This window comes from Siphateles boraxobius, unplaced genomic scaffold (genome assembly GCF_051911475.1).
Source record: "Siphateles boraxobius isolate OS27281-9 unplaced genomic scaffold, OSU_SipBor_1 7, whole genome shotgun sequence".
In the NCBI taxonomy this organism is placed as follows: Eukaryota; Metazoa; Chordata; class Actinopteri; order Cypriniformes; family Leuciscidae; genus Siphateles; species Siphateles boraxobius.
Genome location: NW_027509197.1, coordinates 38,812,579 through 38,821,398, shown reverse-complemented (window position 1 = coordinate 38,821,398; position 8,820 = coordinate 38,812,579). Strand labels below are relative to the sequence as shown.

Below are 8,820 nucleotides of genomic sequence, written 5' to 3'. Positions count from 1 at the left end.
GTGCTCTGATACACTCATTAGCTGTGTCCCAATGTGAAGGCTGCGATGAGGGAGAGTAATTACTGCCAGAATTGTCATTTTTGGGTGAACTATCCCTTTAAAGACCAGATAACTTTAAACAAACATTCTATTAACGTTATTGTTCATAACTTTGAGAAGAACCTTGTCTGAATGTTGTGATAACGTTCGCTGTTAGCTGGGTTGCAAATGAAGACCTCTGTCCATCCAGCAGGGAAAAGCTGTGACCGGGACGATGGTGAATCTAGTGGACAGGACACAGATGACGAATCGGCCCCTCACACATTCGCACATAATTCTGTAGGATTTATAAGCTTGTGTACCTCAATTTAGGCCCACAGTGACACGAGTCCTCATGAGTGTGTGTGCATTCAGGTTTAAGTCCCCAAACATGTATTCTCTCTCTCTCTCTCTCTCTCTCTCTCTCTCTCTCTCTCTCTCTCTCTCTCTCTCACACTACACCAAAATTGATGAGCGCAAACACACTGTGCACTCCTACGTGTCTTTAAAGTTGTGTAATTTCTGTTCCAATAACACCACCAAACAGAACTGCATGAATAATGACTGTTTTCAAACAGGTTTTTCCTTTGGATCGCTCAAACTGATTGCATTTCCATTTGATGTTTTTAATTGTGCCTTTAACAAAGAACTCCAGGTAATTTGCTCTCATTCATGCAGATTTCTGTACAATCCATAAGCCATACAGTTAGCTTCACACATATTAATGTGTTTTATAATGCATTGTTGTATTTATTAGTAATTTTGGACTAATTATGTTTTAGTTTTTGGGTCAATATGAATTTGAATGTTTAATTACATTATTTCACATAAAACATTCACCCGCATTTTTCAGTTATCCAATAATGAAATGCCTTTAATATTAGAAAAGAATGCAGAAAAGCGAAGCAAACAATGAAGCGTCTTCAATATAATTTTTAAGTTGGTGTGATTCGGGGTTGTGACCTAAATATCTGCACTGTTTAAACTATTAAGACAGGACAACTGAATGAGAAAATACTGAAAACAAACTATTTGATGATGAATGATGAATAAAGTACATATTGGCATATCCAACAATAAATTTGTGTGACTTGACAGTATTTTTTGACTACTTTGCAGTATTTGTTTGTTTGTTTGTTTGTTTGTTTGTTTGTTTGTTTGTTTGTTTAAATACATGTAATTAATTAAATGACAATGATTTGCTGTGACTCAACATTTTATTACATCTTCCAAAAAAAAAGACAACAACAACGTGAAAATTAGACTAGGATCTTACGTTTGTTCATCCCGACCCTGTTTTCATTTGTGTAAATTAAATAGGATATGCTATAATTAATATATGCTGTAAGTTACGTTATTTATTTTTTTAATTCTTTTTCTTTTTTATTTTATTTCTTACCCAAAACCCCGCCCCCAAAAGGCTTGTAAGAGGCAAAAAATGATTGACAGACAGAGGGCGTTTCTGATTGGCTAAACTCGCACGGGGCGGGTTCCTCCTCTGATGCTTTTATTTCTCACATAACACATAGTGGTTTGTGTCAGGTTGCACATATGAGTGGTTTGTGTCAGGCAGCAGCGACATTTTATGTGTTCAGCACATTTAAGAATATTTGCATGTTTCTCAAGGAAGCAGGAACATCTGTAAATGTGTGTTGTGGGGTCTGGAGTCGATCTAGGGACAGTTTCGCTTTGCATGTGATGATCGCGCACTGATTGGTGGACGCGTGTCGCTCGCGCTAGTAGCAGTATCGGTTCACGCCCTTCAGCTTTGAAAGAGCCCACGCACTGCTTTCACTTCAAGTAAACATGCGGTGTAAAATTCCATGAAAACATACATACCTGACCATAAGCGATTACGCCAATACTCAATGCACGCACTACATAAAACAATATACACGAGCGGTGTCCATTCGCTAAAGAATCATTCATTTGAGTCGGATCTTTTCAATGAATTTGTTGAACTAGCTGACAAAACCAGTCCGAACGATTCTTTCATGAATCTGTATTGCCTTGCTTAACGCTTTGATGCTTTGTAGTTGAATGAAAATGAAAATAAAAATTAAAAAAAATCTAGAAATTATTTCATGAACGAGACTGAAGCGGTCAGTAGGTTATGGTTTCACATAGGCTACATGTGCGATTTGTAATAAATGAACTTGAGGATTTTGTGGTGGAACGAAACAACTAGCAAAGATAATAACAATTGATAAACTTTGCTGGTTAATGCCTTTCAGTATATCAACACATACGAAACAGAGTTGGTTTTAATAAACATGATTTTATTATATAATAACAAGCAAAACAAAAGATCAGCTGAGATTACTTTTTTTATTTCACATAAATGTGTAATTTAGGTATTTAGGTTCTAAATATCTCGATGTATATCACAGCTGCAATAACACTGATAAACCTTACAACAACAAAAACCCAGCAATGTGTGTCTGCATTACTTTTGGAACGCAGGGATAGCGTGATGACGTGAAAGAATCACCGAATCGGTTCTTTGAAACCAACTGTTTGAAAGAACCGGTTCGCTCAAATGAATCAGACTTCCCATCCATAATAAACACACACTGTGCACAATACAAACTAAGCGAAGTGTGTAATGGTGTTTGTGGAAAATATAACTGTATAGTGAGCACATTGTTTAGAGTGGATTTAGTCTAGCAGTAATAAATTAAGAATTAGTGAGTAAAACGAGTGAAGGCAAGAATGCGCTATAAAAAAATAAATATTCCGCACATTTACACACGTTTGTGACAGACCATTCAGCATCATCGGCTCGAGGACGCGACTCTGTGAATGGAAACGCGTTTTTGTGATCTATTTTTATCCCATTGCTGGTGCAGGTGCACAGGAAGTGACGTGTGCGCTCACGAGACTCGCATTAAACCATCGGGATTAGATCCGAGGACAGTCGAGCGGAGAGCAGCCGAGTTAAACGGTAGGATTTCATTCCTTTCTTTTATATATTGCCTGTTTTTGGTTTCCGATCGATCACAATTGCTCGTGTAATGAACGCTGACATATTTTGCGCGTTTAACCGGTTTGTTTATGTGTGTGTGAGTGTATGTGTGTGAGAGAGACGAGTGTGGGTGATCATCGCTGCGTCTGATGTCATGTAGAAAAATCCACACAGTTGTTTTGCAAACACCAGTTCTTGTTTTAACATGTTTTAAATCGCAATATAATTTGTAAACTGCTTCATAATACATGTATACAAAAATACTGAGTTGGTTCAATCCATTTTGGAGTAAAATATGGACAAACCCACCCGTTAGTTTAAATGTTTAAATTAAAATTTGAAATCCAACGGTAAGGTAGGTCCACATTTGACCCAAACATAAGTTGAAACAACCTAGTATTTTTTTATTTTTTTTTTAGAGTGATTTAATGTCCCCGGCTAAAGGCTATTGGCCAAATTCATAGCTGTCTATCGTGTGTTTATATATGTGTGTGTATATATTCCATCTGCAGCTCTGACGTCTATGGGCCATTGAACACAGAGGACACTAGTTAGATGAAGCCTGTTTGTGTTTCTGCCAAGATTGTGACTTGTCCCGCAGCCTCGGTGGTGCTGCAAGTGCAGATGCACCGGCTGGAACAAAGCTTTCACATCACAAACTGACCAGCCTGATTGTTGTTGGAGGATATAAACAAATCTTCCCATTCTAGTCTGCCTAAACAATGCTGGCAGATCTAGATGAATAGACGAAATATGTTTGCAATTGCTGTTTTGTTTTTGTATACTGTGTTGTTAAGTGTAAATGTATAGTAGAAACTCGCAAGGGTTTTATTTTAGTATTTTAGAGGGGTTGAGTCAAAAGTTTTGTGAGTTTGTTTCTATTTCAAACGCTTTGTAAGTCTTATAAAAGTTTTTTTCTTAATGGGAGGTTCCTATTGTGACAACTTGCCCCGACCTTCCCTGCTCGGTTTCATATCCAGATAACTCTGATAGACTAAGAACAGCATGAAACAAATGTAGTCAGCAGTTATTTTGGCATCCTGTACCAAAGTTTACAGCCTGTAATATAATTAAAGAAGCTGATGTGTTGCTGAAACGAGCTTTACTTTAGATTGTGTTTTTGTTTAACCTCGTAAAGCCTGACATATAAAATAATAGTCAGATAAATCCTTTTTCAATAAAAAAAATAGAACAGTTTATTAAACCTTTGGACAGAATATGCAAAAGTTTGCATATGTGTTGTATCACAGTTGATGCATCAGACGTGTATGGCTCATATTGTGAACATGGAGCTCATATAGCTACTCGAGGAGGGAAAAAACACTTTAATTTTATTCACAGTCCCAAACTAAAGAAAAAATGCAATTTAATGCAGTTTCTGATATTTATATGGCCAAAAAGTTTGATGAAATTCTGATAGCTTCTGATGTAAATCAATGAGATCTTTATAACAGTATAGCAGATGCTTACATAAAATGCATATCAATATAAGCTGTCACTCTATATCTCCAATAATATCTTAATAAGATGATATTTAATTCTTAGTTTTATGATCAAAGATCTGAATAGTTTCAAAGCATATTAATACGATGCAATGATGATGATTGAGAGATGAACAAATAAACCTTTCTGAAAAGCTGAAGGATCATATTTGAACACATTTTAACATGATTTTTCTAAAAGATTATGTATGAATAATCAAGCAAACTTAAATTGCTTCAGTCCCGTAAGTGTCTTGAAATATTACTGAAAATATAAATGTTGTTGTTATGTTACGTTTAAAAGCCTTTAAAGTTTTTTTCACAGTGAACCACGAGCTGAAGATGAACTTTTAAAAGGGCTTTTATTTGCTGAAAAAGAACTATCATTCAGACGACAGAAGGCATGTAGTAGATTGTGTGAAACAGGTTTTTCAGCGATGTTTTGATCATTTAGAGCCCTTAGAAATTCATGTATCAGTAGTTTTATAGGGTTATGATCGCAAAATATTTCAGAGTGCACTTGGTAATGCAGTTATGAAAGTATTGAATTCTCAGCGTTGCCATAAGGGGTGATATAGATATGAAATACAATACAGTATAGGTTTTCTTTGGTCAGTTTTCTTATTCGAGTCAACTACTGTCATGGTGCAGTAATAGTTAGAAGAGAATCTTGTTGAGCATTTTCGAGTCAGCATGTTTATTGCAAGTTATTTGAATTATAGGCCTAACTCATTTGGTTTAATGACTGGTTTTAAGTGCACGAACACAACTGCGATGTATTGGACAAACATTTGTGTAAAGTATGCATCTGAATGTCCACGTGTGTGAGTAATGAGACGCTGCGTGTCTGTCCAGCATCAGTCGGGTGCAGTTACAGGTCACTATCTCTAATTTAGCAAATGTGGGCGTTCCTCGTTCTCCTCTGCACCTCTAATTAAGCAAATGTAGCCTCTCGGCTCCAGCTCAACCTATTATCTTTGTGTTTTAAGTGTGATTGAAGGAAAGTGGATAGTTGGCACCCGCGAGCAAACGTGAGATAGCCAATGTGTGAGGGATTTTACAAGGGCAAATTTACATAGACCCAATTTAAAGCAATACTTTATGTAGTTCTTATGACGTGTGCACTATAAGTCCTCTGAAGTCGTATGATCCAGTTCAGATATCCTGAAAAATGAGATTTGAGAGAACTATTTCTGTAATGGCCAAAATACTGCATATTATCAGTATTAGGGGTGTAACGATACCCTCATGTCACGATTCGATACATATCACGATACGATATTATTGCAATACTCCCAAGACATATGGTAAAAGGTTAACAAATAAATGTACTATTGATTAAAATGCTACATTTTATATTACATTGTGTGTGTAAATGAATACGCTTGGACTTGGTGCTGGTAAGTAACCCAATGCACAAGACAATGGTGACACCAGAATACAAATATTCATGATTCTGAATCTGAAATTACAGAATTATTTTAGATGAATATGCTTGCACTCTGTCACTGTCTTGATATATTTAAAATTAATGTAAGACACTTTTTACTAACATCAGACATTTGGCATTATCAGGACCCACAAATATTCCCCCATTGCATTATTATACATTGTATTCAACATTATATAGTACGTAGTTTAATGTAGTACTGACGCCAAAACTGTGTAAACTTAATTTATTTTCTCACACAGTAATTTTCATTTTGGGTGAACTATACACAATACATATTGTCACTATCCACGGCACATATTGTTGCATTTTTGTATTTTGATATCTTGTGACACAATATATTGTTACACCCCTAATCAGTATAGTCACAATAAATGGCAATTGAGAAAGAAAAGAAAGAAAACGAATTCGGTCTTAAAGTGACAGCAGCCTAATATTCCTGCTGCCGTCTTTGTCAATAATCTTAATCAAACAACAAAATACAAAGAGAAAATCACTTTTGTTGCTTTAACAAAGATTAATTATATTTCATTTATACAGGGAAGACTATGAAGTGTTATTTTACATTTGATTATTCAATTTCTGTAGCTGAATACTGTGAGACTTGCCTTAAAAACATAAAGCACGGCTTATTATAATCGTATCTTTGTTCTGTTGTATTTATCTATGCCTGTAATTTGTTTATTATTTTCTATGCAGATTCACTCCCTACAGAATCACCTCGATCATTCTAGAATGATTCATTCTTTACCGATAGCGTTATTGAAGTCATCTGGTGAAACGTTTTTAAATATCGCAGAAAAACTGATATTACGATACTTAGTTTTTTCTAATATCGTGCAGTCCTAATCGAGAATATTATCTGTCATGTTTGTGAATGCAGAAAGACCTTATTGAAAACAGACAGAGAGCGAGATGCTCATGTGTCCTCTTATGATTCACCATCTGATTTCTTATATAATCTCTCCACTGAATCATTTGCTAATAAGACACTGAGGGTCTCCTGCACGATACACTATACAGCTGCACAAAATATATTCAATAATATCTCTCTATATACTGTATATACATCCAAAATATGCCATTGTTTCAGGTAGATTCAAAATATTTAATGTAAGAAGTGAAACTGAGTTTCACACAGCTTTTACCACATTTGCTCAAATTATATTTAATAATTTCCATGTATACACGCACCATCACAACAATACAGAGTCATAAACGGCAATATTTACCTATGGAATTTTTTTAATACATGAAAGTTGGCATGCACAAAACATCTTCACTCATAAATATGTCGTTTCCCAGAAGTGACATCACAAAGGGAGGAGTTTAGCGACCGGGAAACAGTATTTATGTAAGTGACATGTGGGACACATCCCTGTAATCCTGGAGAGAAAACCTCTCCTTCTGCTGTTTCATTTTCATAAGCTCTCAGCGACTGTCAGGTTTACTCATGTATGTTTATGAGTCTGTTTGTTTCATAAGAGATTTGTGTTGTTCTGGCTCACAGTTGTGCGGCCGGCAGCTTCTTTTGTCCTCTGTGAATGTGAATACTAAGTAGAGACTGACTGATACGTTTTTAATGGCAGACGCTGATCGTGATGTCTTGTGAATATTTTGATGGTACATTGCACACGTGGGCCGGCCACTGCTTTCAGATCATGTGTGTTTAAGCAGAAGATCCCAAACAATAGGTGAATCCCAAACCGAGAGCAGCTTTCTCTCATCCGTCTCCTTCCAGTCTTTCTCAACTCCATTCATCCATTTCTTTTGTATCGGTTTTTCTTTTTTTCAGTTCTGTTGACTTTCACCGAAACTCATTACACTGGAAAAAAGTGTGTAAGATTAACTTTAGAAGTAAACTTCACAAATAAATAAAAGAAACAGCAAGTAACACATTGAATTAAACGTGAAATGCTGAAGTAGAGAAACTGAAATAGTATTTTCTTGTAATCTTTGTTTTATGTACAACTTTACAAAAATCATTTTTGAGAGTAAATCCAGTTGCATTCATGCAAAAATCACAACAATTCTTTTGAGATTTTAAGTTAATATTTTAGTAATTTAACATCAATTTTGTAAATTCACTGACGGTTCTCTGATATTGGTTAATGGTTACACTTACACATGACATGCAGATAAATTCATTAAATATTATTTATTGTTTTTTTTTAGCTAATCTAATTAAAAATTATTCACTTATTTTAATTTGCCATTATGATTTATTTAATTTTTAACTTCTCATCAACTCACAAGCCCCAGTTTGGTAAACCGGCACTAGTGGTACAGAAATAAAACGCATTGGTTTGTAGTTTGGTGGTTTTAGGTCCATGTCTATGGCTTTAAGGACATATATGGACATATATATGCGACAGCTAAAAGTTGAAAACAAATTAGCTTTTAGCATACATGCGTATTCTAAAAAGTTTTTCTTCTACTACAGTAAAACGATGCAAAATGATTGATGAAATCATCCTGTCCTGCACATTTTTGTTCAGTAAAACGGAGTAGTTTCTGAATATCCCTCCCTGTTTGTGATGTAATCTAAAGGTTTTTGGAAGAGCCTTTTGATGTGTTTCTCCCAAATGTTGTTTTTAATAGGGAAAAAATGGCGCTCACTGCCAGTTCAGTTCGACTAAATCCATCAGTTTCAGAGAGCGCTGGTCCACCTCCAGGACTATCAGTCGCTCTGACCGTGTGTGTTTCCTCATCCCCCTCAGCTCAGCGTGTGTTTTCTCCTGTGGAGTGACATTTCAGTAATGAAGCGATCTCTTCTCTCTGCAGGGCTTGAGCAGTGAAGGGTCCCTCGGAAACGCAAACGCTAACACACTTCACTGGCTGCCCTTCAAGGACAGAGCGTTTTGAATTATGCAGGAAGCAGATCCATGAATGCTTCAGTTCCAGCT

At 35.9% G+C, this 8,820-nt stretch overlaps 1 protein-coding gene across 2 annotated transcripts in view; it reads left to right on the top strand.

Moving 5' to 3' along the window:
• The first annotated feature begins 2,871 nt into the window (after window positions 1-2,871).
• Window positions 2,872-8,820, top strand: part of map3k13 (mitogen-activated protein kinase kinase kinase 13) — a 52,962-nt gene continuing 47,013 nt past the window's right edge. The window contains exon 1 of one of the 2 annotated variants that reach the window (XM_077216766.1): window positions 2,872-2,962. The gene's annotated coding sequence lies outside the window, so the exon portion shown is untranslated. The remainder of the gene's footprint in view (window positions 2,963-8,820) is intronic. The other variant, XM_077216765.1, reaches the window with a different exon arrangement.